We start from the raw sequence: 27,024 nt of genomic DNA, 5'->3' as shown, positions 1-27,024 counted from the left end.
AACAGACTCACAAGTTCATGCTAGTGAGTGAACCAAAGGTCGTGTTCTGACAGTTTCATGTTTTGATTGCAGTTTCAGTTCATGTTTGGTGACCCCAATGTGAAATAGCTAAGAAGCCAACACTTTACAAGGTATGCCCTAGATTTCGTCTTGGTGGGGTTAGGAACCCCTCATCCGGGTCCAATGATTTAATAACTCAGGCTTCCCAAGGTATCTTCATCTCACTTCCACAGGACACAAAACATTTTGGTTCAACCGTCCTACAATACTTGCGCAAGGCGATGCAGCTGTGCCCCCGCACAGTCAGTCTGGTAGCAAAACTGCACACACGGTACTCTCTCACTGCGCTCACTCGAAGATCTGACCTGACACAAAAGACCCCTCTTCTACCACCTCTTTGTTCTCCCAACTGCTGTGGGCTGGGAAGCCGGAATTAGAGTAGCACAATGTCGGGAAGGTTTAACTTCTTAAAGTGCTTGGGTTACCAATAGGGATGTAGATCATCCCTCTTCCTACTGCTGGTGAACCTCGCCCCCCACCATCAGTTCTGTTCTAAAGTCTTCTCCTTCCATGAATGATTCATATGGTTAAGTCATCATAGAGTTGTCTTTATAGAGCTGATCCAAGGAAAGGTCAGAGAGCTTACGTGGAGCTGTGTGTGCCAAGAAATCCCAACGACTCACCAGGAAGTCATGCGACAGGGTAAAAGATTAAATGGGGTGGCTAAATAAGTCGCCGTAAGTTTTCTTTGTCACTACTATGGACCTTGCGAGTCAAGTCCTGTGATCCTACTTCTCACAACATATGTGACAGATCAAGGGATCAGAAGATGACGGGAGACTCATTAGGTTTAAGTTCAAAACCACAGGGGTTGGAGCAAGGAGCTAACTCAAAACGTAAGGATGCTTCTCCAGAAAACGTGCGAGGGTCCAGGAAAACAACAGCTGCAAGCAAGGTTTATAGATACAAATTCAGATCTTCAGTAGGACCGTTGTCTGCCATTGATAAACTCCTAGACTGCAGGGTTTGTGGTCAGAATGATCTTTCCCTGCAAGCAAATCATATAAAGTCACTCAACATTCTCTGAGTGCTCTGGATTCAAAGTTCCTTTAACGTAGGTTGCTGGGGAATGTTGGCCCTCTTTGCTTTTGCACTATGGCTTTCAGATTATAGTTGATTTCTTCCCAGTCTGTCCCTTGTCACTTATTAGCCTTCAGTGATTCGTTGGCAGTTTAGTCATGCAGCTTGGTTTGTTCCAGTATTGTGGCAGGCTTAGGCGTCTCTTGATCCTATCACAAGCTCCTTTCTGGATTAGATTTTAAATGAGTCCACAAGGCTCAGATACTCCACAAGCCCACCTGAAGGAGAATTAGCCATCCTAGATATGTTGTCACAGGTTCTTTCCTGAGGTTCTGGTTTCCAACTCACTCTGATTTCTATGGCTCAGATGCAGATGGAGCTCTTTCTCTCAATTCTGCTACAAGTCTTCCTGGCTCATATTTTGCACAGAAAATTGTTCTCTACTAATCCGTGGTGGGGGTTAGGTTCACTCACCAGACTCCAGATTATGGTTTCTGACTAGCCTAGGACTATAATGTCTGTCTTACATAGTCTCCTTTTGTTTCTTGCAAGCAGGTCTTATTTTGCTTGGTGAACCTCCCAGTCCCTCCAGAATGTAGACTATGGCACCTAGTTAGCATGGCTCCTTCGGCTTCTAATGAGGCCTTTAAGACCTCATTAGTGTAAGGCTTAGAATAGGCTAATAAGGCCTTCCACTCCACTAGCCTCTAGATCCCGGCTGCACCCAAGCACAGACTCAACTGATCTCACCCACTACCTCAGCACCTCGCTCGGCTAATAGACACTCTTCAAATGGGCAATGCTGAGCAACTATTTTAAACCTCTGTGTCCTCTTCCGTCACCTTGCAACTTCCCCCGCTCCTCTGCCTCAGATGATATCCACCTTCCTCTCTCTGCTGTTCTTCACCAACATTATCCTAGTTTTACTGCCATGTTCCTCCTCCGACTGCGTCCTTTCCATCTCCTTCCTCCCCTCTTAGTCTTTCCCTCCTTTTGACTGCTCCAAATCAATACTTACCCTTCACCTTCCTGCTTCCTTCTATCTCCCTGCTCCATCTCCAAACTTTACTCTGATTTTCTCCATACAAGCCATCACTGCTCACTTTTCCACAACCTCCATCGTTCAGGATTGGTCTCTTCTCCCTTTAATTTCTGTGTTCTGCCAGTGATAGGGGGCATGAATGTTTTGGTGAAGACAACAGTATTTGGTTATAAAACGAAATTCGGGTTTGGATGGGAGTCATACGTCCCTTCTCCAACCTATGTGTGGCAAATGAGATCTGTATTGTGTGATGCTAACCTTAAAAGGGTAGGCCGTCATCTTAGAATCTGGCAACCATATCATGGAGGGTGCCTGAATCCTTGGATCCCCCGAGCCAGCGCACGGACAGCTTGCTCTCAGACTGCTACCCAAGCTTATTCACCATTTTCTCTGGATGTCTCGTAAAAATCGGTGATAACATAAACCCCTTACCTGATCTGCCCACACGACCACAATTGGGGTTCATAGTGCGTGATCCTGAATGCTGACCATTACCATCTAAATCTTTCATCAATGTTTTTGAAAGGACAAGAGCAAATACAGCAATGAGGCTAGGAATGGTGGACATGATGGCTTTCCCCATCACTTCTGTCCCACTTCCCATCCTTAGCCTTCTGGTACTTTGAAACACAATTCTGTTGTATAAAAGTGCCCTACAAATGCTCAATAAAAATAAAAATAAAAATTAAGACTGTGTAGGTCCTGGCATATTAGGGAGAAATCCACTCTGACCTTCTCCACCCTCATTTCCAGGGACAACCTTAGGGTTACCATCACCTCCAAAACAGCATGTTTCCGCTCTGTGTGGACTTGTCTGTGCAGAATTATTTGACCAGTTTCATTATTTGCTGTGGTGAAGGGGACTTCTTTGGCGGCTGACCGCTTTGTGTAAAGCAATTCATTCTAGTGTGTATTTGTTGGGAACCCATATTTCTGCCAGGAGCAATAGACTACTAGCGTACAGGGTCCTCTCCCAAAGTTATAAAGAAATTGTATGCAGGGCCGCAGCTCTGGATCAGTCCAGTGTACCATGAGCCGCCGTCACTGCAGAGCATATAGTTGTCTGAGCATCCCCCCATTAAAATAGGGCATAAATAGCCACCCGATCACCACACTACCTCGTGGTAGGTGCCCCACACCGGTTTGGTGACATGTATTCTGGCATCCACAAAAGTCCCCTGGTTCACAATCCACACCTCACAACGTATACTTCCCAATGCCTCACAGATGTCGAGAGACACCAGCTCCATCTGACGTTATTCATACCGAAGAAAGAGTGCAAGGCTGCGCGGCCATCTTGGAGGCATACAGCGCTGCAGATCAATATGGAGGGGGGCTGTGTATGGCTCACAAAAGTTTGTCTGTGCGCACCCAAATCACCTCATTTTACGATGCAAGTCCACGGCAGTGGTTCCCATGTCCACCAACTATTTTCAAATATGAAATCACACCCTGCAGCTGCGAGAATCTGTGTAGGATCATCAGCTCCAACGGGAGCCAAAGACGCTCACATCAGTGTGTCTTGGCCTTCAAGCCATGCCACGACCATCATCCTCCTTCTGGTTAACCTCCACCAGGACCCGTGTCAGCCACGTTTGCTGGGCTTGCTCTTTTTCCTCTCTCTACCATCTCCTTTCTGCCTAGCTCCTGGCACAACAATGTCTTGCAGGGGGCTTTTATCCCCACCAAAACAACTCTGACTGGTCTGCCTTATGAACAGTGTAGAAGGACAACATTCCCTCTCTGACTCTGCCGGTCTGGGTTTCTCACCGGACCACCTTTACCCTATACAGGGTATTAAAACTTGAGGTGCTCTTATCCTCCTTTACCTCCACCCCTATCCTGAGGTATCTGCCTTCCTACTTTAGGTGGGTTTAGCTCCTTCAGGTTGTTGGGTACCCTACTACTGCCCTCTTAGCAGGTCATTCCCTATATCCCACCTTCTTCAGATGTTCTCTTTCCTCCTGCAACAGGTGGCCTCTTCCCTCTCCATAGGCCACAGCTTTTCTTTGCCTCCAACACACTCCTCCTGGTCTCTTTTCATTCCAAACACACTCACTACCTGGTATCTCTATGTGCTTCTGATACACTTAGAATTATGGGCTGCAGGTGTGTAGAGTCTGGACCCATGAGTGGTCAGTTTCCCCCTTTCTCTCTTTGGACTGAGGCTTCCACTGGGCTGGACAGCTTGCCATCTCCGATCTTCAGAGTCTGCGTGTACCTGTAAAGAGCATCTGGGAGTATCCAGAGTTTCTCTGCCATTCTACCAGCAGCCTTAACTTTCATAAAAAGTCCCTGGCAATCTCCAAGGTGGGGGTGATCACCCACCATGCTGTCCCGAGACTCAGCATCAGGTAGCAGGTGATGGCACACAACCCTCTTGGTTATCCCATCCACAACATCTGCAGCCAGGCAGTTTGTCACATATAACCAACCCCCCCCCCCCGACCCAGAATCCTCTGAAAAATATCATTTGGGGGGTTTTATTTATTTATTTAACATTTATAAAGCGCTCACACAGCCCGCAGGCATCGAGGCGCTGTTACAGGATTAGGAATTGTTTGTTTTTCTTAGTTGCGTAATTGTGGTTTTTTTTTTGTCTTAGTTACGTATTTATAACGCGCTTAAATATCCAGAGGTTTCTAAGCGCGGACCCGGGGATCGAACCTGTTGTTGCTTTGTGTCTTCTTGCTTCCAAGACGCGCACGCTGCCGCGGAGCCTTCTTCCCGGGACTTTCAGAGGCTAATTCCTGAGGCCCAGGGAATATTTCTGTGTTCCTTTGCGTATCCCTGTTTTTATTGATAATAAACAGCAGTTTGAACTTGCCGTTGACTGTGTCCTCTGTGCATACTGGGGAGGGTGTTTGGCGGACTTCCAGCATCGCTCTGGCATACCTGGGCATCTGCCCCAACAATTTGGTAGCAGAGTTGATGGTAGGCTGTACCAGTCCAGCACCACATTCTAATCTGCCGCCAAACCTGAAAGGCTGCAGGACCCTCGCATGTTTTGAGAAGACCCGGAACGTGTACCCATAGAAAAGGCATCAGGAGCCCCTTTGGAAATCATCCTGCCCAAACTCCGCGACAAATCAGGCAGACCAGGACAGTAAAGTGGGCACACTCTGGAGGAGTCAACAGCCGAGCAGCGCCAGCAGACCATGGAGTGTAAGTATTGGCCCAGTCAAACGGCAACTGTGGGTGTGAGGGAAGGTATTGCATATTGTGAGATATTGTTTAGTATAGTCGAATATTGTCCAGCATTGTCAGAGTGCGTAGGGACAGGAGTGGAGGTAGATGTCCTTCTATGTTTAGGCACATTCAGCTCTAGAGATAAACGGTCTGGTGACCTAGACTATTGACTCAAGGGCGCGGATGACAGAAGTATGTAAATAAGTGGGTTTTCTGTGGGCTGGGCGTTTTAGCTCGGGTCATAGATGACAGAATCCCCGTAAGTGTTAGCAAGGGAGCCCACCTCGATTGCGCAAAGTGACACGACTGGTTTAGTCTCATGGAGTGAGAGGAAAGACAGCTGTGGGGTTTTTGTGTGGTTTGGGAGTAACGGGCTATAACAGTGAACGAGCAGTATTTGATTTTTCAGCACTACCTTGGTTAGTAGATTGGTGACGTCACCCATAGGTTTGCACATAGGTCGCAGAGAGCACGAAACGGTGAGGAGCTAGTATTGGAAACTTGGATTGGCAGACGAGGTGAACAAGTGGCTGTGCGTGGAAGGCGCATGCGCAAGATTGTGGGCGAGCCTGAGGAGGCAGCGATGGCGAGATTGTGAAGGGGCGATATGTGGAGCACGCCTGATAAGTTGTGGCATCAGAGAGGCTCATAATAACCTGAAAAATATTGTTATTACACTGTACCTTTCTCCCTGAACAGAGGATTGTCGAAACCCTCGACCTGAGGTCAGGCAAAGCAATAAAAATGTATCCAGGGAAGTGCGGGGGGACACTCCCCTTCAGCACTTGTGTGAGACACTCCCGCCCAATTGGGAGAAAATGTGTAAACATAGCATAGAATTGTCCAAAAGTACAGAGGGAAAGTTAACTAAACCATGGCCACCTTGTGGAAGTTTCCCCAAAGACGTGCAGCAGTTGCTATTGACACACATACAGGGTACCTAGAAGGAGAAGAAATTGACAAAACGCATGGCCATATTCGAATTGTGGCGCATGTTCCAGGAGGGCAAGGAGGACGCAGTGAGGTGTTGGTGGATGCTGAGCCAGCAGGAGGTGAAGGAGCCAGGGGCTCACCTCTCCGCTCCCCCACACATTCCTCCAAGTGTAGTATTCGATGACACCGACAATGAGCAAGGGATGTACCCAATACAGGAATTAAGAGGGGTATTCAAATCCGACATATAAGCCACCACCATATACAAAGGAGGAGGGGCCGAGGGGCGCATGGCAGCCAGCTACTGAACAAGAGGGGAGCAGCAAGGTGCAGAAGGCCGCAAAGGAGGGGCTCGGGAATATAGCCACGAAGGAATGGATAGGAGGACAGCTACTCCTGAAGCTGGAAGGAAAAAAGGACGGGGATGCAGAAGGGGCGGCTAAGGCAATAGAGGGCCTGAAGGGAAGCAGCGAAGCATCAGGCTGGGTGGAGATAATTGACAAGGCAGATAGGAGAGAGGGGAGAAACTAGAGAGAGAGGACAGGGAGAGGAGAAGAGAAGTTGGAGATGGAGGATAGGGAACAGAGGAAGACTGAGGAAAAGGTGCTGATGGAGAGGGAAAGAGAAGAGAGGATGGAGAAGAGCAAGGAGAGGAAAAGCGTGCAATGAGAGCAGCTGGACATAAGGACAAGGTAAGTGGAAGAGCTTGAGAGGCGAAGGGAAATAGCAGAGCAGGAAAAATGCAAGTTGGTTGAGAGGGAACAGCGGAAATTACAGCTGGACAGACTGGCAAGGGAACACGTGTGCAGGGAGGTGGACGAGCGAGCAATAAGGGCGATAAAGACTCAAGGGACAGAGGCAGCGACAGATGCGAGGAGGAAAGGCGAGCAGAACCAGATAGCACAAGCTCACGTGACAGGAGCACAATGGAAGGAGATGAAACAGGCCTAGGGGCATGGGAGGATGAAGCAGGTATGACCTAAGGTATATTTACCTCAGTATGAAACCTAACACGGACTTGCCATCTAGGAGACTGAGTTTTGCAGACGATTTCTGAGGTAACATGGGCTCAGGGTCTGACAATGAAGACAGGACCAGTGGGGACGAGAGGGGGGGAGCAGTGTCGATCCCTCTCAACGGGGACAGACAAGCGGGTGTTATGGGAGTATAGGATGCACACAGAAGAAGGAGAAGGAGGAGGCAGCTCAGATGAGCAGGTACGGCTGGCTAACGACTTGCACACCCCTACATGATGCCACTACATATGTCATTAGGCTCAGAGACCTTCCATGACGAAGGAAGGGGGAGACAGCCATAGCAAGCTCAAGGATAAGGTTAACAAAGAGATATGACGACACTGTTTGGGTACCTATATTAGAACCAATATATGCATACGCAGGCATCGAAAGGGAGAGAGAGAGAGAACAGGCAGGTCAGACTGACAAGAAGCACGCATGGGGAGGAGGGATTCACCCAGATGCCCTTATTGGAGTTGGGAGGGGTGTGATCTCAGTATATACCATGGAAACACGCAGACAAGGAGAATGTGAATTGTTGGCTGCCTTCATTAAGTGCGGGGGCTGGGAAGTGGATTTATGAGATGGAAAGAATGACAGCAGGAAACAAGTTAGCAGTGGAAGACGTAAAGAAACTACTAGTGGCGATCCTATGGGATTCTCTAATGATATGTGGAAAAGGGCGGGCATCCCGGGATTGACAGCACAAAACACGATGCACGATGGTTCACCGTTTACAAACTGCAGAGCTGCCGTATGGCAAGCATTAAGGACACAATACCCAGACACCTTGGACATTGGGGCAATTATGTCTCGAAAAATGAGGTAAGACGAAGACCCCTTGCAGCATATTCAGGAGATTCAAGAGCTTTGGCGCCTTGAAACTCGAGAACCGTGGGACAAAATAGTAGCAATATTCAATCACATACTAGTGCTGGGGCTGCCAGACCCCGTCAAGAAACATCTAAAGAAGGTGGTAGGAATGGAAGCAAGAGGATGGCCAGAGATACAACTCACAATAGTTCACCATTGTAGGCTATGGCAGCAGAAGCTCAAGAAAAAGGCGGAGGACAGGAAGATAGACGAAGCGAAGCTAGTACAGAAAAAACTATCGAAGTATGCGATGGAAGGGGCGGTACTAACCTGCCCCACCCCAGAGAGACAGCAGCAGCAACAACCACAGCAGTTTGCACCGCTCACAGGGGGAGGGTTCATGGGGCGGGAAAGCACACAGCAAGGGTTTTGAGGAAGAGGGGGGGCAACCAAGAGGGCGTGGGTTCGGACCGCAGATGCATCATAACCAAGGGGGCTTTCCAGGAGGGTTTCGGGGATATGGGCAGCAGGTGCAGCAGGGCCCCGGGGGGGGGTCCAATGCCTGAAGTGGAAGCCACCACAGTGTTGGACGTGTGGCAATTAGGACACATTTCACGAGTATGTAGGAGCAGAGGGATGCAGCAGAACTGGGAAGTGCAGGGCCAGCAGCCCTACCAAGGGGACCAGGACTACTATACACAGGACCAACAACAGCAAGGATACACAATTATAAGGGGGTAGAGTCAACAGGCTTCCCTAGCCAGTAGCGTGATGGGTGGTCGGTAGGACCTTGCAAGAAAAATACTGTGTCGGTAGTTAACCATAGACAAAATCACCACAATATGCATGAAACAATGATCAGCATTTATTTGCAAAGAAAAGAAAAGTTTTGTCTGAAGGAATTCTTATGTGCCGTGGCACAACACAAGTACATATAAAAGTGCATGTATACTCTGCACGGTGGTGGGTTAGTAAAAGGTGGTTACAGAACATTCAGTGTATCGCCATTGTACAGTGAACACTATTAAGTTGATAACAGTCTCTTATACATATTGTTCAAGGTCACAATATATCAAACAGTGTCACAAGTTGATGACAATCTCTTATGTATATTGTTCAGGGTCACAATATACCAAACAGTGTCGACACTTGGATGTGTGTTTCTGGTTCGGTAATTGGTTGGCGGAGCGCAGGGCTGGTAGACATGAGACAACAGCAAGGACAGATGCAGGGCGCACACCAACAGATGCCACAAGCACAAGTACACGCACCATAAATGCAAACACAGATACCACAGATGCAAGCACCAGTACCACAATATTTACAAGCACCGCATGCTTGCAGAAACACACAGCAATTAGCACAGATACAGACAATGATGCAGCAGCACACGTGAACTCCATGGCAACGGTTCCCATTAGACAACTGCGAGGAGTCACTACAGGGTATGGGATATCCTTAAACCCTCAATAGGACAGCCCACAGATGAATTTGAGGTGTCCCATCCTGTCGATCACACCCATCCTGCGGAGGAACCTCGCATAGGGGTGTAAACAGGCGACAGAAAGTTTTCCTTTCTGGTTGACACAGGGGCGACTAGGTCCTGCATTCATTAAGAAGCATTTAAGTTGTCAGGCGATGGCATGAACACTCAAGGATTCTCTGGGGCTCGGGTAGTGGTTCCTTTCGCAGACATTTCACTTTCAATAGGAGATCACAATCTATCACTGCCTTTACTTTACTCTCGACAGACACCTGTGAATATACTAGGACGGGACATTATGAGCAGACTGAACATGACTATTTCATTCACAGACAAGTGAATAGTGCGCTCCACACCAGGAATACACATGCTCAATGTAAGGCAGATTGTTCAAGCTTATTGTGGACAGAAGGTGCAGAGGGGGTTGCCAGTGGATGCAGAAATGTTCCAGTATTTGACTGACATTGCTATTGCATGGCATCCAGGCACTGCAGGGAAGGTGTGGCGGGGTCCAAACTAATACCTATTCAGGCCTGAGCTATCATTGGACGAGGAAGAGGGAATCATAGTGCTAAAAGAGATAGAGGCAGTGGTTGCGAGAGAGGACTGGATAGCTGTTATTGGGATGGACAACACAGGACGGGCATGGAATGCAGTGATCACGGTGGCAGAAGGGTGCAGGTTGACCACAGTGACAGACGAAGAGCTATTTAGGGACGAGAGATTAGAAATAGAGATGGTGTTTGAGATGAGTGTGACTTACTGGTTAAGGGTACACTACAGAGAGGTACCACAGAGGATGGAAGCACTACCCCCATTCTGCGAGGCGGACCTGGCCAAGGTACCCAGCAATCTATGAACAACCAGTCTTTATGTTGTGGGGCACATGAAGAGCCTAGGGGGAGAAAAGATTAAGCAGAAGCAAGGAGCAAATTTACCAAGAGTGAAAAAGTACCCACTAACCAAGATGAGGGCATTTACTTATGAGTCAATCACAGCACAGAGAGGCATTCTTGTACCGTCAGAGTCCTCATGCAACACTGCAGTGTACCCAGTGAGGAAGGAAAAGGGGTTTTTTGGCATTTCATACAGGATTTAAGGCCTCTTTACCACATTGTAGAAGCAGAATATCCTTTAGTTGCAAACCCAGCAACAATTGTGTGCAGCATTCTGGCGGAACCTGCATGCTTCACAGTCATTGACTTGGAAAAATGCATTCTTCTCTGTACCACTACATCCAGACTCACAAGACGTGACCAGCTTTATGTATATTACAATACGTAGACGACATTTTGATTTGCAGCAGGACAGAAGAACAGTGTAGACATGACTCAAAGCACATGCTGACTGTACTAGCTGACAAGGGATACAATCGGGACAAGGCCAAGTTACAATAATGTCAGAAGTAAGTGCTTTACATTGGACAGCATCTCACTGCATGGTCGGCAGATTACCTCACAGAGAGCAGAGACAATATGCAAAACACCTAATCCCACGACAGTGAGAGAAATGCAGCAATTCCTAGGGATATGTAACTACTGCAGAGAATGTGTTTTTTACTACAGCACATTCATGCGGCCTCTACTGGGCGCACTGAAGGAAGCACATAACGGACACAAAACACTGGCATGGACCACAGAGACGACTGATGTGTTCGACATGGGGAAGGAAGAAATATGCACAGCACCAGTACTCGGGATCCCAGATTACAAAAAGGAATTCTTCCTGTTCTCCAACACTGACGGTGTAGTGTTATAGGCAGTACTGACAGAAGACAAGCATGGGACACAAGCCAATAGCTTACTACAGTGGGAAGCTTGACCCAGTAATGAGAGTACACTATCAGTGCGAACAAGCTTTGGCAGATGCCACATTTGCAGTAGAGAAGTGAGCAGCAATAACCATGGGATGCACTACCACTCATTACGTGGATCATGCCCTCTTTGCTATATTGCAGAAGACAAAGACTACACTGACGACACAAAGAGCATCAGGGTACGAAGTGATACTATCAAACACTTCACTGAAGATAGTGAGATGCAGACTTGTCAACCCAGCAATTTTCCTAGCAGATGTCCTACAAGAGGGTGACTATGTACACGACTGCGCAGAAAACATACAGGCATTCAGTGACACATGCAAGATAGATGAAGATGCACTTGAGGGGGAAGATGTGCTATACATTGGTAGGTCTTCAACTATTGACCAGACAGATGGGGTCAGACATACAGGAACTGCAGTAGCAAGGTTGAAGGAAGATGGGACAAGTGAGGTAGTGGCAAGTGCACGATTACCATCCCATTACTCAGCACAAGCAGCAGAACTAGTGGCCCTGACACAGCAGAGACAAGGAAGTGACAGTATACTCTGACTCAGCATATGTGACCTTAACAGTACACACAGGACTGGCAGGATAGATCAGGAGGGGATTCAGAAGGGCAGATGGGACACCAGTACAGCATGCACTTTTATTGGGCAAACTGATTGAAGTGATTGATTACCAGCATGGATAGCAATAGTGAAGTGCCCTGCCCACACTAGAGGGGAAGATCCTATCTCAAGGAGGAACGAAGCAGCAGTCTTTGAGGCAAAATTTACAGCATATTTTGGAGAGCTATTAGAAATGGAGGCAGCATCATATGCTCGAGAGTGCACCAGGAACATGGTACTAAAAGAAGGGTACAATGCACTGCCAGAAGCACAGATTATGAAATTCAGGGAGCTGCACCCAGGGAGGAAAAGTAATTGTGGATTAAAAGGGGATGTACAATGTCACCAAAAGATGTCCTATGGCGGCAGAACAACACATGCCACTAGCATTATTGAACACTGCACTGACACAATTAGATCATCCCACACACGTAAAAGGAGGTCATTGCTGCCCGCATTGGAGAAACATGTTTCTGTCCATTGTTTGATGTGTAAACAGTTCACAACAGGACATACATTGAGAGTTGTGAGCGGAGCCATACCTCGACCAGTGGGTCCATTCCAGCATTTACATATCGACTATGTTGACATGATCCAAGTGTGCCAAGGGTACCTCTACAGGATAGTGGTTGTGTGTCCATTCTCCAGGTGGAAAGCGGCAGGGCCCTGTTCATATGCTGATGCTCTGAGAGCGGGAAAATTCTTGGTCAGGGAAGTGTTCCCAAGATGAGCTGTGTGTGAGATCCTGCGTTCTGACAATGGCCCTCACTTCGCCAATGAGATGTTCCAGCACATGACCACGTTGCTGGGCATTCAACACAAATATGCCTCTGCGCACCACCCACAAGCGAATGGGGTGTGTGAACGCCTGAATGGCCTCCTGAAGGAGTCCATAGCCAAAACACAGCAGAGCACAAAGAAAAATTGGCTGCACTGTGCACTGTTTACCTCTCACCTTGTTTGCATTGCGCAATAAGCCTGGGTCCGACCACCATGTAATGCCTCATGAGGTGGTGACATGACAGCGCATGAATCTCCAATGGCTCCTCCCACAAGAGAACTGAAAGTCTGAGAATAGTGCAGACATGTTAGGACAAGAAATGCACAAGTACATTACTTCCTTGATTGCTAGCGTCTTATCTCTCACCAGATACAGTGACACTGGGGGGGGGGCAGAAGACGGCAGAGAGAGCAAGCAAGAAGATGCACCCTCAGACTCCTGACTTACAAACCCAATATCGTACTTTTAAGAAACTTAGGTGCTAGAATGCGCCACAATATAGAGGACCACACAAAAGGTGCCAGACTGTGCTGTCAAGCTAGAGGGGAAGTTGGTCTGGAACCACCTCCTGGACAGCAAGCTATACAAAGCAGCGGCCTCACCTGGCAATGTGATCGACAGGGCCAACGTTCAGCAACTGGAAGAGCTACAAGCAAACTTTGAACTTACACAGCAGAGTGGATAACACCTGATGCTTACTCGCTCACGGGCAGTGGAGTTAGGAACCAGACTTCTGATCGACTTGTGAGGAAACACTGCCCGTTTGTTTTATTCTCTACAGACTTTCAATGAGTAAGCAGAATTAATTGTTGATTGCTCATGTTGCCTGCTGCCCACCACCCAGATACCTTCAAACCAATTTGTCCACACTGTAAGAAGACCCAGTAGATTCCGAGCATGGTCCCCCATAGTATATTACCTTGCCTTTATAGAGTATTTGGCCAAAACATACCCACAGCTCGAGCACGGAAATCCCCCTATTGTCGCCACGCTGAGAGACCCATCAGTAAGAAAAGTGTGGGAAGAAGTGTTTACATTTGCCATTAGTGATTATTTGGTACACGGGGCTTAAGAGTTGCTTACAGTACTCAAACAATAATGCATTTCTTCGTGCTTTTCAGGCTGGCAACTATCCCCAGGCTGCAGGAGGATCAGCAGGAAAGGTAAAAATGAGTGAAATAAAAATGTAGCAATCTTGTGTTCATGATTATTCCTAATGGTATTGTTGTGTTTATATTTTGGAGGCTCTCCTTCGTTGCTAGTGCTACCAATGTATCCTCTACTAACATTCCTCCAACCCAAGCAGGTGGAACAACCATGTCAGGTGGACAGGAGAGCTCTGCAGTTACGGTAAGGAGAGCTAAGTGCAGTGTTGACACAGACATGAAAGGGGTAGACATGTGTCTCACTGACACTGCTCGAGTATCTAACAACATGCGGTACAAACACATGACCAAAGTAGGTAAGGAAACCACCGGGGAGAGCGGCTATGTATGCTCATTAATCCCCCCATGCCATTGTGGCCTCAAGAATGTTCATAGCAACCGAAATACCAGCAGCAAGAGCACAATGCTTAATGTATCTCTCGATGGTGACAACTCGAGGAAGGTTCCGGGGGGAACACTGCAACAGTGGGATGGATGTCTCGAGCCACGTTCCCATTTGAAGATAATTACATAAAAACATTAGACATGATAAACAATTACTGGGAGTTAGATGAACCTATACAATATGTAACTGATGGACCTAACAAAGGAGAAACAAAGACTATAACACTGAAGGAATTGCCATGCCCATGGACAAGAGTGAAGGAGACAGTAGGAGAACCTGGTTGCTGGGAGAGACCGCAGCTACTAGTGTATGGCCAAGTATACACAGAAGATGGGTGGAAAGATGGAGTGGTAGGGAGCAAAGCACTGACACTGGCACACTCACCAGTGAACAACGTACAGGAACAAAATGACAAGTGCCTGAAGGAATGGGAGGTGAGTGTGAAGTTACTGCCATGGGTGAAGAATGAAGCTGGACCATTGCCAATAATACCCCTGAAGACACCAGTACTGTGTTATCAGAATGATGGAGAAGTAGAAGTTGGCGAGAATGTTGGATGAAGAAGCATTGAGAAACATGCAGCAATGAAGGTAGGCACATCAGTACTGATGGACCACTACTGGGCGTGCGGATCGAAGGCATACAAGAAGCTGCCACCCAATTGGGGAGGAGTTTGCTCGTTGGTACACATAAATATGCCATCACTGGTTGTGCCCGGAAAGATGTGAAGCTCGATGAGTTCCCAAAGATGGACAGTAACAAAATGAAGAAGAGGTCACTGAAGGAAGAACAAACAGACAAGAAAGGGAAGCCAGCTGAATTGAGCAAAGTAAAGAGAGGATGCAACTACTTCTCAGAAGAATCAGACAGCACTAGATGAAGTTCCGGTGGAACACAGACTTTTCAGCAGAACACAAATGTTCTTTGCAGCAATAATATCATCTGTACAGGCATACACAAATGCTAAATGGCTGCAGATTACCCGTTGGGAGTTGATGGTGACAAACTCCACAGTGAATGGGTTCAATTCAATAAAAGAAGAGCTCCGAGCAGTAAGGTTGGTGGCACTCCAGAATAGATACGTTCTGGATCTGCTTACAGCAATGAAAGGAGGGGTTTACGTAAAAATAAGGAGTTCCTGTTGCACGATCATACCTGCCAATGACGAAGACAACGGTACTCTGTCAGAAGCAGTATTTCAACTATCACAGATGAATGCCAAAATAGAGGAAGAAGCAAAGGGGACTGGAAAGGACCAGAGCTGGATAGCTAACATATGGCCATGGCTGCCATCATGGTTGTCAGATGGACTAAAGGTGATAATGGGATCACTAGTACCAGCAGCAATATCAATGTTCGGGATAAAAATATGCATGGCAAAGCGGAAGAAGACAGCGAAGTAAGCTTTTGGTATGCAGGTCCTGATGGATGTGAACATAGGTGGAGCGAAGGACGAGATTGTGGAAGAAAGAAATGAGATAAGAGAATTGTGACATGTGAATTGCTCCCGCTCGGAGCGATGAATTTGAACAACCCATTCGATGCAAAGTATTATGAAGGGAAGTGGGTGTGGTACAACCCCGAAGGAGTGTTCTGTTATATGAACTGGTCCTCCGATGATCATATAAACTACTATGGACACCTCAGAGGAATAAAAAAGATATGGTAAGCAAGAGTGAAAGGACTGCTGTATAAGGCGGGTGGAGGGGCACTGAAGGAGTCCAGATTCTAGGACCACCCCCCCATCAAGTTCATGACAAGACAGAAGGCCAGAAACATTGCAATCGCCCATTCTATTTCGGACGAATCCCAAATGCACCAATGATCTATAACTACACTGAGATGTATCCTCTCAGTCAGCCATAGAGACCAGGTGTGGTACAAATCTATCCATGCATGAATGAAGAGTCAAAGGCCATGGTCAGGGATACCTATATGGATAGCCTGGACTAAACACGAAGAAGCCATGTTACTGACGTTATTAGAGACACAACAACATAGCAGCGTCAGACATGAAGCACATGAGCAATTCACACTGCGCAACACAAACGCACACTCGAATACATGAAGAACACGAGCGCACAGTTCTATAGTTAGAGGACAGATACATATAGTCATTGCTTTTATTATTTTTGCCATTAGCCAAATGCAGCAACACAGAAACCGCAAGGCACAAGAGATCTTGAGCAAAGCTTGCAGATGCTTAAACGCAAATAACTCTATGGAAGTGCAGGAACACCTATTGGACCTGGCAGTGCCAAGTGTGACTAACTGTTGGAGAATATAGTGTAACATGGACAATGTAGAAACCGCATTGTAGGGCTTAGGTGAACTACAGCGGCCTCAAATCATTGAGCAGGAGATGAGCTGAGCTGATTCAGGCTGCTCAGGGAACAAGAAGTGTGATACAGGACCTGAAGCCAAGATCAAGAGATACGGAAAGACATTCCAATCCCCAGACAAGGGGGCCAGCTACAGGAAAAGGGAATAAATCCACATAAATCAGATCTGTAGAGCTCAATTCCGTGTTCTCTAAACGCGTGATGCAGCTGAAGCAAACAATGGACAGTGATCGGTGCTGAGAAAGAAGGGCCGATCCCAGGCAGCCAGATACAGACTGCAACAAGTATACAAGAAGTGTTGCGGCGAGAGGGACATGGTCTCATAAGGCAAAGGTGGTATACACAAGTTACAATACAGACACAATCGTTTGCATCATCTTTAAAAAGGTGAGAGGGAGATGGGAAACGTTTTGGGTTCCCAGGCCTGGGGACGTCATCTCTAGCCAATCACTGTTTAGTACCCTATGGGTGGGTAGCAACGGACAAGAACCAACGGTAAGTCCATAACTCTGCAAAAATGTAAGAGTTAGTAAATTGGGGATGGAACAGGCCAGCCACCTGACATGCAAGTACCAGTAGAATAACACCTATAGGTCCCCATATAGGTTATCAAAGCCTCAGCGCCAAATCCAAGATCGCAATAGGTTTCTGGAGCGAGGACCACGTTATGACAAAGTGGTGACCTGTTTTTTTGGTAAAACTGGCCTGCAAGCCTGAGGATGTTGAGCTGTACATGAATATTTCTGTGTTCCTGTGCTGATCCCTGTTGGTTTTATTTGTAATAAACCGCAGTTTGAACTTGCCGTTGACAGAGTCCTCTGTGTATACTGGGGAGGGAGTTGGGCGGACTTCCAGCATCGCTCTGGCATACCTGGGCGTCTGTCCCAACAAGTTGGTAGCTGAGTTGATGCTTGGCTGCACCAGCCCAGCACCACATTGTCTCCTCCACCACGAAACGTGAAAGGCTGCAGGACCCCCGCATATTTCGACTAGATGGGGAACACGTATCCACGGAAAAGCCACCAGAAGCCCCTTTGGAAATCATGCTGCCGAATTCAGCGACAAATCAGGAAGACCAGGACAGTGGGCACTTTCTGGAGGAGTCGGCAGCCGAGCAGCGCCAGCAGACCATGCATTGTAAGTACTAACCCAGTCAAATGGCAACTGTGGGTGGGAGGGAGTGTTTACTGAATATTGTGGAGTATTGTTTAGTACGGTCAAATATTGTATAGCATTGTCTGAGTAAGTAGGGACAGGAGTGGAGGTAGATGTCCTTTTTCTATGTTTAGAGCACATTCAGTTCTAGAGGTAAACGGTTCTGGTGAATAACTTAAGACTATTGACTTAAGGGCGCGGATGACAGAAGTATGTAAATAAGTGGATTTCCTGTGGGTTGGGCGTTTTAGCTCGGGTCATCGATCACAGTATCCCTGTGAGTGTTAGCAAGGGAGCTGGCCTAGATTGCGCAAGGTGAGTCAACTAGTTTAGTCTCCTGGAGTGAGACGTTTTGCACGCTAGGCAACATATATACTATAGTAGTCCTCCGTCCATACTGGGGAGGGAGTTGGGCTCTCCTAAATCCATGGACTTGCAGCATCGCTCTGGCATACCTGGGAGTCTGTCCCAACAAAGTCAATGGGTTTGAGTGGAGGTTGGATCCTGTTCTTTGGAGATAAGTTGGACTGCAAGTGCGTCTTAACATGAGGTTGGTTTGGAGGTGGTATTTTGGCCACTGTCTCTGGTTCTACCGTCTTCCACTGTTCACTCCCAATAAACCAGAAGCAGTTTAGATGGTGGTGTTCTCCAAGGATGGTTGATGTAACTGCTAGACTAGCCTTTGAATGTTCACTTATGGAGAAGTCACAAATTCTAGGGCTAATTCATAGTTAGCCTCTTATAACATTTTATTTCCAACCATCTTTCCAGATCATTTGAGGTGGTGCTCCCCGGGGGAACAGTCACATATAACATAACTGCTGTCTGTGATGCACATTGTTAAATTGCAGCCTCAAGTTACCTATCCTCTAAGGTCTCAAAGTAATTGCCTGTCAGCATTCGGTACCTAGTGTGCTGCTTGGCGTTTGCCCTTCAGAAGCAATATATTGGCCCTAGCTCTCCTTGTCCCACATGGCTGCTTCAGCGATCTGCTCTAAGTTGTAAAAGAAAACCTTCAATGTACCTCTCTTCCCCCACTTTCCTCCTTCCCGTCTTGCTCTCCCTCCCCGAGTAACTTCCACCTATGTACACCAGCCACATCCAAACCACTGTTTTCTCCTCTTTGAACACACTCCTTTGCCTGGTCTCAGCATGCTCCCACATTACCTTCTTCTTATACGCTGTACACCCTACCCCAGAGATGGTCCTATGACTATGGGTTACAGGTGTACAGAGTCTGGCGCCTGGATTTGCGATTGGTCTCAGTTTTTTGTTGGGTGGCACATCCTGCTGGTTCATGATTTTGGTATTGCCCCCTTTCTTTCTGTGGATGGATGCTTCTTCTCTGACGTCAGGACAGAGACTAGATTATAAACCCATGTAATCTTGTGAAATTTTTAAAGAAATCTTCAAGATTGTTGAAGCTTAATTGAAGCTTAATTCATAAACAGAACATGTCGAGTTTCAAAATAATGAGAGTCTTTGTTGTGTTTCAAAAGATAATGGTTTATCAAAATTTCTCAGAGCAAAGTCACTAATTGATTCTTAGTGAAGAGGCAGCTAGCACATCTCTTATTCAAGCAGACCATGTTTATTTTATAATACTGACATGTTGTATACTGCTTTTCTGTTGTACATTCTATTGATTTGTAATAGCACAGACTTGCCCTGACGAAGGAGAAAACTCTCCGAAATGCATTGGCGTACTAAGTCTGCTTGAATGAGAGATGTGCTATTATTTTGAAACTCGACATGTTCTGTTTATGAATTAAGCTTCAACAATCTTGAAAATTTCTTTAAAAACGTCACAACCCATGTTGGGTATAATGGAGAGCGGCTGTGTGACTGGGTTTGTAATCTAGTCTCCGTCCTCACATGTTTTTCGAGTCAGGGTGTCTCCAGACTCATCGTAGCTAGCTCCTGTAAAACTTTGACTAATTGTGAACCAGAGATTTTTTATTTTTTCATATAAATTCTAGATTTGAAGTGACTTTACCCTGTGGTGCCCACTTATCCTCTTCTTGTTCCTCTTCTCTGACGTCAGCCCATTTGAATCTTTGAAGTCTGGTGTATCTAGAGATGGTGCATGGGGGTCAGAGGGATTTTGTTATTCCGGTCTGCAGCTTCCTGAAGCTGTGTGATAGCATATGGGCTAACATAGCTTTTGGATTTGCAAGAGTCTCACAATTTGGCTTGGGCCAGGGGCTTGCAAGCTACGACAAGGGGTTTGACAATCTCTGTCTTACAGTATGGGTGTCTCCATGAATATTTCTACTGTGTCTCTCTGCAATACTACCAGAAGCCTAACATTCTTAAAAGGGGTCATTTTGACTATGCTGCCCTTATGACAAGTCGCTGCCAAGATCACAGCGTTCCTAGCCATTCCGCATGTGCTCTGTATAACGCAGAAGGTGGCATCAACAGGCATCCTTGGGCATCCCATCCCCAACCTAGTGTGTAAGGAATGGCACGTCAAGCAGATAGCGGACGGTTTATGCAGTTCCATTGCTTATCTTTATTAACAATTCCCTATGTTTAATTCTAGTCAATACTACTTTTGCTGAGGTTAGAACAGATAACCAGCAGTCAGGATTGTGCATGGATTTAACCATAATATTCATACTGCTCCCAGGAAATCGATTCGGCTCAGACCCTATAGACTACTTGAAGCCCGATTATTAATGATGAAATTAAGAAAATAGTGGAGCTAAGAGTTATAGAAAGATCCCGAACCCAAGGATCCTCTCGTATAGTCTTTGTAGAAAACCTGACATGAGTTGGCAGTTCTGTATCGACTTCCCTAAAGTTAATGAACGGTCACAATTCAATGCCTACCCCCTGTTCGGGGAGCGGATTTAAAAGGTTGGTTCTTCTTTAAGAACATGTACTCTGGATCTTAGTATGGGATTACTGGCATATTCTCCTAGGCACAGAGGATAAAAGAGAAGCTCGCCTATTCTACCCAAATGGGGCTGTTTCAGTTCACAGTGTTGCCTTTCATGTTACATAAGGTCCCTGCCACCTTCCACCAGTTAATGGATTCTGTATCGAGACAGTATCAGTATTTTTGTGAAGCTTACTTAAATGTTTTGTCATCCATAGCCGCTTGTGGGAGAAGCACAGGCAACATATCATTTTAGTTTAAAAATTATCACAAGGAATCCGTTTGATGCGCTCCAGATTTGAATTTTATCTCATGCAATTATTTTTCATTGACATGTATCCCGTTGTATGATCAAATCAAAAAGTATTATTCACATCTCAGAACATTTCATTCCAGATCCTTCAATTAATTGTCATCGTCATATCTGCAGTTACTTTGTCAAACACATTTTTTGTTAGTCAAGTCTTGCGGAAAGCTGGACTTAAGGCCAACCCTGACAAAATCACATCTTGCTCAGTCTGGAGTTAAATACTTATTCGCTTCTTGATGGTTGGACAGTGGACTTCCTCAATAGTGGCTACCTCCACCACACAGCATCCTAAAGGACCTTCTAGATTTGAGCGGTTATTAGAGCAGATGGATTACCCAGAGCCTCGTAGGTTAAAGAGTGTATTAACCTACTAGATTTTCATGTGGATCCACAGAATGGACAGTCTTCCACACACTCAACCACGCCATCTGCAAACCCCCTCTGGTAATTATGCCTGTTTTCACTCAGCCATTAATACTGCAGACAGATTCCCAAGAATGAGGTAAGAGTCCTGCTGTCCCAGGAAAGGCAAAGATTAGAACAGCTTTTATTACTTATAGGCCGGAAACTATTTCCTTCTGAGAAAAACCTTGCCACCATAGAACTTTAATGCCTAGTCATCAAAGTAGGCATTAAAAGCCTTAAATTATTCTCTCAAAGAGAACGTTTTGCTTAATTATAAGCAATGCACCATTTGTGCTCTAGTTGAAGTCGCCAACGGAAATGTGTTTTTGTTTGAACATTGAGAGAGAAATCTACAAACCAGTGTGGCCTAACTTAGCCCAACTTGATGTCCGAACCAAATCACTCTAGGTTAGCCTAGTGGAATGGTGGGTGGGATGACAAGGTCACCCTTTCGAAGGACCCCGTTAAAAAAACTGGAGAACTCTGGGAACCTCCTGCTCCATGATGCACCACCTGAAGGTGGTAAATGGGGATCTTTGAGAGGTCCTGAAGTCCTTTCTTATGGGGGACAGGGGTCCCAGGAGTACCTATAATAGGAACAGGGGAAGAGGGTAACCCCCATTTGCATGTCCATTCGTGGAACTGCGGCACACAAAGTAAACACATTCTAGGTGTGCAATTTCTGGTGTCAACTTCGGATCGAGTCCCCACAGAAATTTCTCAGCAATCAGGGAGACTCATGCTCAGCATGGTGCCACTATTATGCGCAAACGTCCTTACAGGAGCACAAAGTGACTTGTAGACCCATTTCTGTGGGCTGCCTCTACTCTGTCACCTGATTCCAAGATTGCACAGAGTGTATTTATCACTTTGTGCAGTGTGTACTGGGGCACGGGCCAACTCTCAGTATATCATGAATGAAACACCAGCAGGGAATCACAGGCCATTATCAATGGCAGGAGGTGGTACTATTGTGCAAGGACCAATCATGAAGCAGGAAGCCAATAGGGTAGTGGACTTTTCAATCACCCAACTAGCTAGCATATAACATGAGGCTGAATTCTACTCAAGGGGTGGGAAATAGCATGGATTCCTAAGAGGGTGGTAGCAGGAGTGTTGTGCTACAAGGATGAGAGGTGAGTAGGATGGAAAAGTTTATAAATAAAAAAAAACTGTTGGGAGCTCCAGTACAAACCTTGGTGGAAATAGCATTTACTATTAGTAAATAAACAGTAGTGATAGTTTGAAACCTAGTAGGAGTAGTGGGGCTGCAGAAAATATTAACACATCTTGCTAGTGCTTCAGACCCAGGCTGGGCTATAATGAATAACCACAGATGAGCAGGAAGGCATACCCTCTGGAGTTGCTAATCAATCAAACCTAGGGTAGGATGGCTGACAAGAAGGTCTTGCCCAGGTAGCATGTAGTGCCTACCGTTTCACCCTTCTAGAACAAAGACAGCCACCAGACAATGCCAAGAGGCAGGATCCCAGCCAAAACAATGATCATAGGCCCTGGATAAAGATACCAGCCCTGATGCAAATTCAATCCCCATGAAGGAAGTGTGCAGGGGCCCTACAATCCACAAAACGGAGTTATTGGATTAACTCTATCCTGGGTGGATACCTGCAAAGTTTGCTTTGCTGCAAGACTGTGGATGGGCTTTTGATCACTCATCCCTTAGACAAGGCCATCAGACTAGAGATGGACTTTGAATCTCCGGACCTTTTGTCATGGCACGGACCTTTGGGTTGAACCTTCTCCTTCACACCGTTTTGTATATTTTTATCTGATTGGTTGCACCACTATCCTGTAGGTAATCCTTCAACCCATCTTCGGTGCGCCAACATCACTTGTGGCATGTGTTTTGTGATCACAAGCTATGCACAATATACACAAATTATGTAGGCATTGTAAAATAGAGGTGGAGACTATAAGACATACTTTAACTATGTGTACTAAATCAAAGGAATGGTACTACAAAGGGTATGTAAATATAGTTGGCGATTTCCAAATGATTGAATCAGATCAATTTATGGTCAGTTATTTATGAGGGGGAGATGAAGGTTTTTATTGGGGCAGCCTTTTATATTTGGAAAAGAGCTATCTGTTAGTGAATTATTTGAAATTGGTTTATAATGGGTCTACTCTTCCTATCATGACTTGATTTTAACTTGGATGAAATGTATTATATTATGTTTGTATTCCCCTTTTTATAATAATGGTTCAAGGATTGAAATGTAATTTTTTTGGTGATTTGTTTGTAATGTATAAGGTTTTAATTAACCAAATTGCACTTTAAACTAAATTTAAAAACAAATTAAAAAATATATATATACACAAATGATGTACATGATGTTCCAGGTGACATATGTGGTACCAACACATTTTTGTGCAATGACAGGTTGTGGTGTTTCTGTACCATCGGCAACTGGGGTGCACTCATCAAAATAATTGATGCAGACATTCAGTGGGTGCATTCCTTTTGCAGATGAAGACTCCAAACCATAGTCGATATTTCCACATCATCCTCTAAGGCATACCTCACCTTTTTCAAGGAGGCCTGCACTGCCATCACAGTAGTAAAATGCATAATTCTGTAAAATGGTTTCTTTTTCCAGTAATTTGAAATTATAATCTTCGCCATTTCCAAATCTTTTCCAATCAACTTTTTAAGTTGATCACAGTGGACATTTTGGCCATCGTTCAAGATGATTTGCTGGCCACTTTAGTGAAGTGCAAGAGCAGTAATCAGCTTGATCCAAATGAATATTTTTGTTTACCAATTAAACAGAACAGGATACTCTGATAGTCCGAACCTACCAAATGTTGGTCGCTGGAAATGTTCAGGACTATAAATCGTCTTTAAGAGACTGTTTAAAAATAATTTTGCTAAAGCTTTTAATATCTTAAACAGGTTTTCTGAAGTTCACACGTCTAGCCAGAGTAAGCCTATTAAAGAGGGAAAGTCGATAACTACAATGATTCAGCAACACCAAGCAATCCTTTCAAGACGTATATTCCTATTGTATTGTAGTTGAGTTTACCTATACTATAGATGTAACATTTAGAGGCTTTAAGCAGAAGGGCATCATACACAATCATATCCTTCCTTTGCAGACATGTGTTTATTACTAACCCTATATTGCATTTCCCCATAGATTTAGAAATGATCGTAGATAGTTAAAGATCGTTCCATAACGCTGTCTTATACAAGTTGCATGAACGTTTCAGTGAGGTGTAAAGCACAACCCATTTATGAGACCGCCTAACATTCTCCATTTGGGTCTGTGTCCTTAAAGGTTGCAGGTTAAGGATAATCAATGCCTTTATCGTTCATCTTGGTATTGTTATTGAGTCTTATATTTAGCGCTAGCTCCCTTGGGCATAAAGGCGCTCATGTTGTGCAGGGTGACATCTTGGAAAACATAGAACAAGTAGGTTTTTAGTGCAGGTATGAATTTAAGATAGCTGGCATCCTGGACAAGATGGTTGGGGAGGGAGTTTCATGCTATGGCACAGGTTACAGCCAAGGAGCACACTCCCCCAATAGACAATGTATCTCTAGGATTGGCCAAGAGTTTCTGTGAGCTAGATCGCAGGGTGCGATTGGATGGAGGGGTGGTACAGACCAAATGTAGATAAGGTGGGAGTTACCCATAAAAGCTATGATGTACAAAGATGAGTATCTTTAAGGTAATGCGGTCCTCAACTGGGAGCCAGTGAAGGAGGGTTGTGGCATGATCTCGTGTTGAGCCACCCGTGACAGATTTTGCAATTGTGTTAGTAGAATCTGAATGCATAATATACATTATTTTGTAATCACTGTGAAGAGTCCATTGCAATAGTTTATCTTTGGCCCTACAATGGCCCTGGCTGACGGCATGGTGTTGGTCAAGGAATGGTCTAATTTTCCAGACAAGTGTGATGTAATAAGTACACAATGATTTAATTTGGTTGAGCTGTGCCTCGCATGTCATCGGAGGGTCGAAATAGAATCCAAGCATTTTTACTTTGGGAAGTAAGATGACCAGGCTGTAATTGATGTTAAAAAAACAGATGATGAGGCTAGTTTGGAACATTGATGTTTAGTTCCCACCAGCATAAGCTTTGTTTTTCCTGGTTAAGGTCAGCCAGTCATGGTCCATCCAATCTTGAATGGTATCAAGGGTGTAGTAAGGTTTGGCATTGTTGGTGCGATTGTCAAATTAAATGACTTTCATGTAGAGTTGAGTCATTGATTTTATTTATATTGTGAACCTGACAAACCTAAACATATATAGGCGCAGGTGACGCAGCCGAAATGCCGTCAATAAACTGAAGAACTCTAATGCAGATAAGCAACAGACAGAATCCAGAAATGTCAAAAAAACTCAGGCTCACTTATAAATCATTTAAATAGATGGCGCTTTTCTGAATTGAGAGTGTGATTTTGCTGCCTGAATTTCCTGAAGTAGTAGTCTATTCCATACTTTTTGGTCCAAAGACTGCAAACCTCTGGTCACTCCTAGACATTGAGGTAGATGGTGGAATTTTCAGTAATAGTTTATCCGCAGAGCTGAGCAAAAGGGTCAGGAGGTATCGGTGAATTTTCTCTGCCAGATAACCATGGGCCATATTTAAGCATTTAAATATAAGGGAGGGAACTTTAAAATCAATTCTATCACTAACTGATAACCAATGCAGGGAGTGGCGGAATCCCGAGATTTGAGCGAACTTCCTCACCCCCACCACCAGTCTTACTGCAGCATTTTGCGCCCTCTATAGCCATTAGCATTGTCTAGCTGAGATGACGGCTAGCAAGCTATTGCAGTAGTCCAGTTGTGAGTTAGCCAAAGCTCTTGACTACTGGTCTGTGATTTTCTGATGGTACAAAGAGCAGCGCCTGCTGCAAAAGATGATGACTGTAGAATATGGACTGCACCTTGGCACCCACCTGGCCCTCAATACTCAAATTATCCTGCCAGATGCAACCCACATTTTTTATCGTGGCACAAAATGGCTGGTCTGCTCCCAGATAATGGGATAACTGGGGGCGTTTGCCAGTTTCGAAGAGGTGTTTAGGGCCGAACAACGCCTCCTCGATTTGTTTGTTGTTAAGCTGCAACCAGTTCAACGACATCCAGCTCTGACCTTGTCCAGGTACAGCTTAACTCTGAGGAAAGTTTCCTCTACCTTTTGATGTACACCTGTGTGTCATGTGCATAGGGCTGAAAGTTGACTTGATGTTTCCTCAGAATATCCGTCAGAGGACAAAGATATTACTTAAATAATAAAGGAGATAGCAAGGAGCACTTGTGCACTCCACAAGTCTGGTGCAAAGGGTCAGAGACCCACCCTCCCAGTTTGACCAGATGCTGTCGTCCTGATAATAAAGATTCAAACCATGTGATGCTTGTGCCGATACCTTTCCAATCATGCAAAGGTGATTGATTAGAATATAGTGATCCACTGTATCAAATGCAGCTGAAAGGTCCAGCAAAATCAAAAGCAGCTGAAAGGTCCAGCAAAATGAGAGGGATAAATTCCCATTCATCGGCACCCTTTAGAAGGTCATACCACATGACTAGTAGCGCAGTCTTGGTGCCGAAATTTGGGCAAACGCCTGAT

General features: G+C 45.6%; 1 protein-coding gene across 1 annotated transcript in view; it reads right to left on the bottom strand.

Annotated features, from left to right (window-relative positions):
• GLB1 (galactosidase beta 1) overlaps positions 1-27,024 on the bottom strand; it is a 622,172-nt gene that overhangs the window by 40,702 nt on the left and 554,446 nt on the right. The window lies entirely within an intron of this gene.

The sequence above is a fragment of the Ambystoma mexicanum genome, chromosome 5p, assembly GCF_040938575.1.
Source record: "Ambystoma mexicanum isolate Mex_15411 chromosome 5p, UKY_AmexF1_1, whole genome shotgun sequence".
NCBI classification, from domain to species: domain Eukaryota; kingdom Metazoa; phylum Chordata; class Amphibia; order Caudata; family Ambystomatidae; genus Ambystoma; species Ambystoma mexicanum.
The sequence above is the reverse complement of the archived record's forward strand: the minus strand, read 5'-3'. Positions and strand labels throughout refer to the sequence as shown.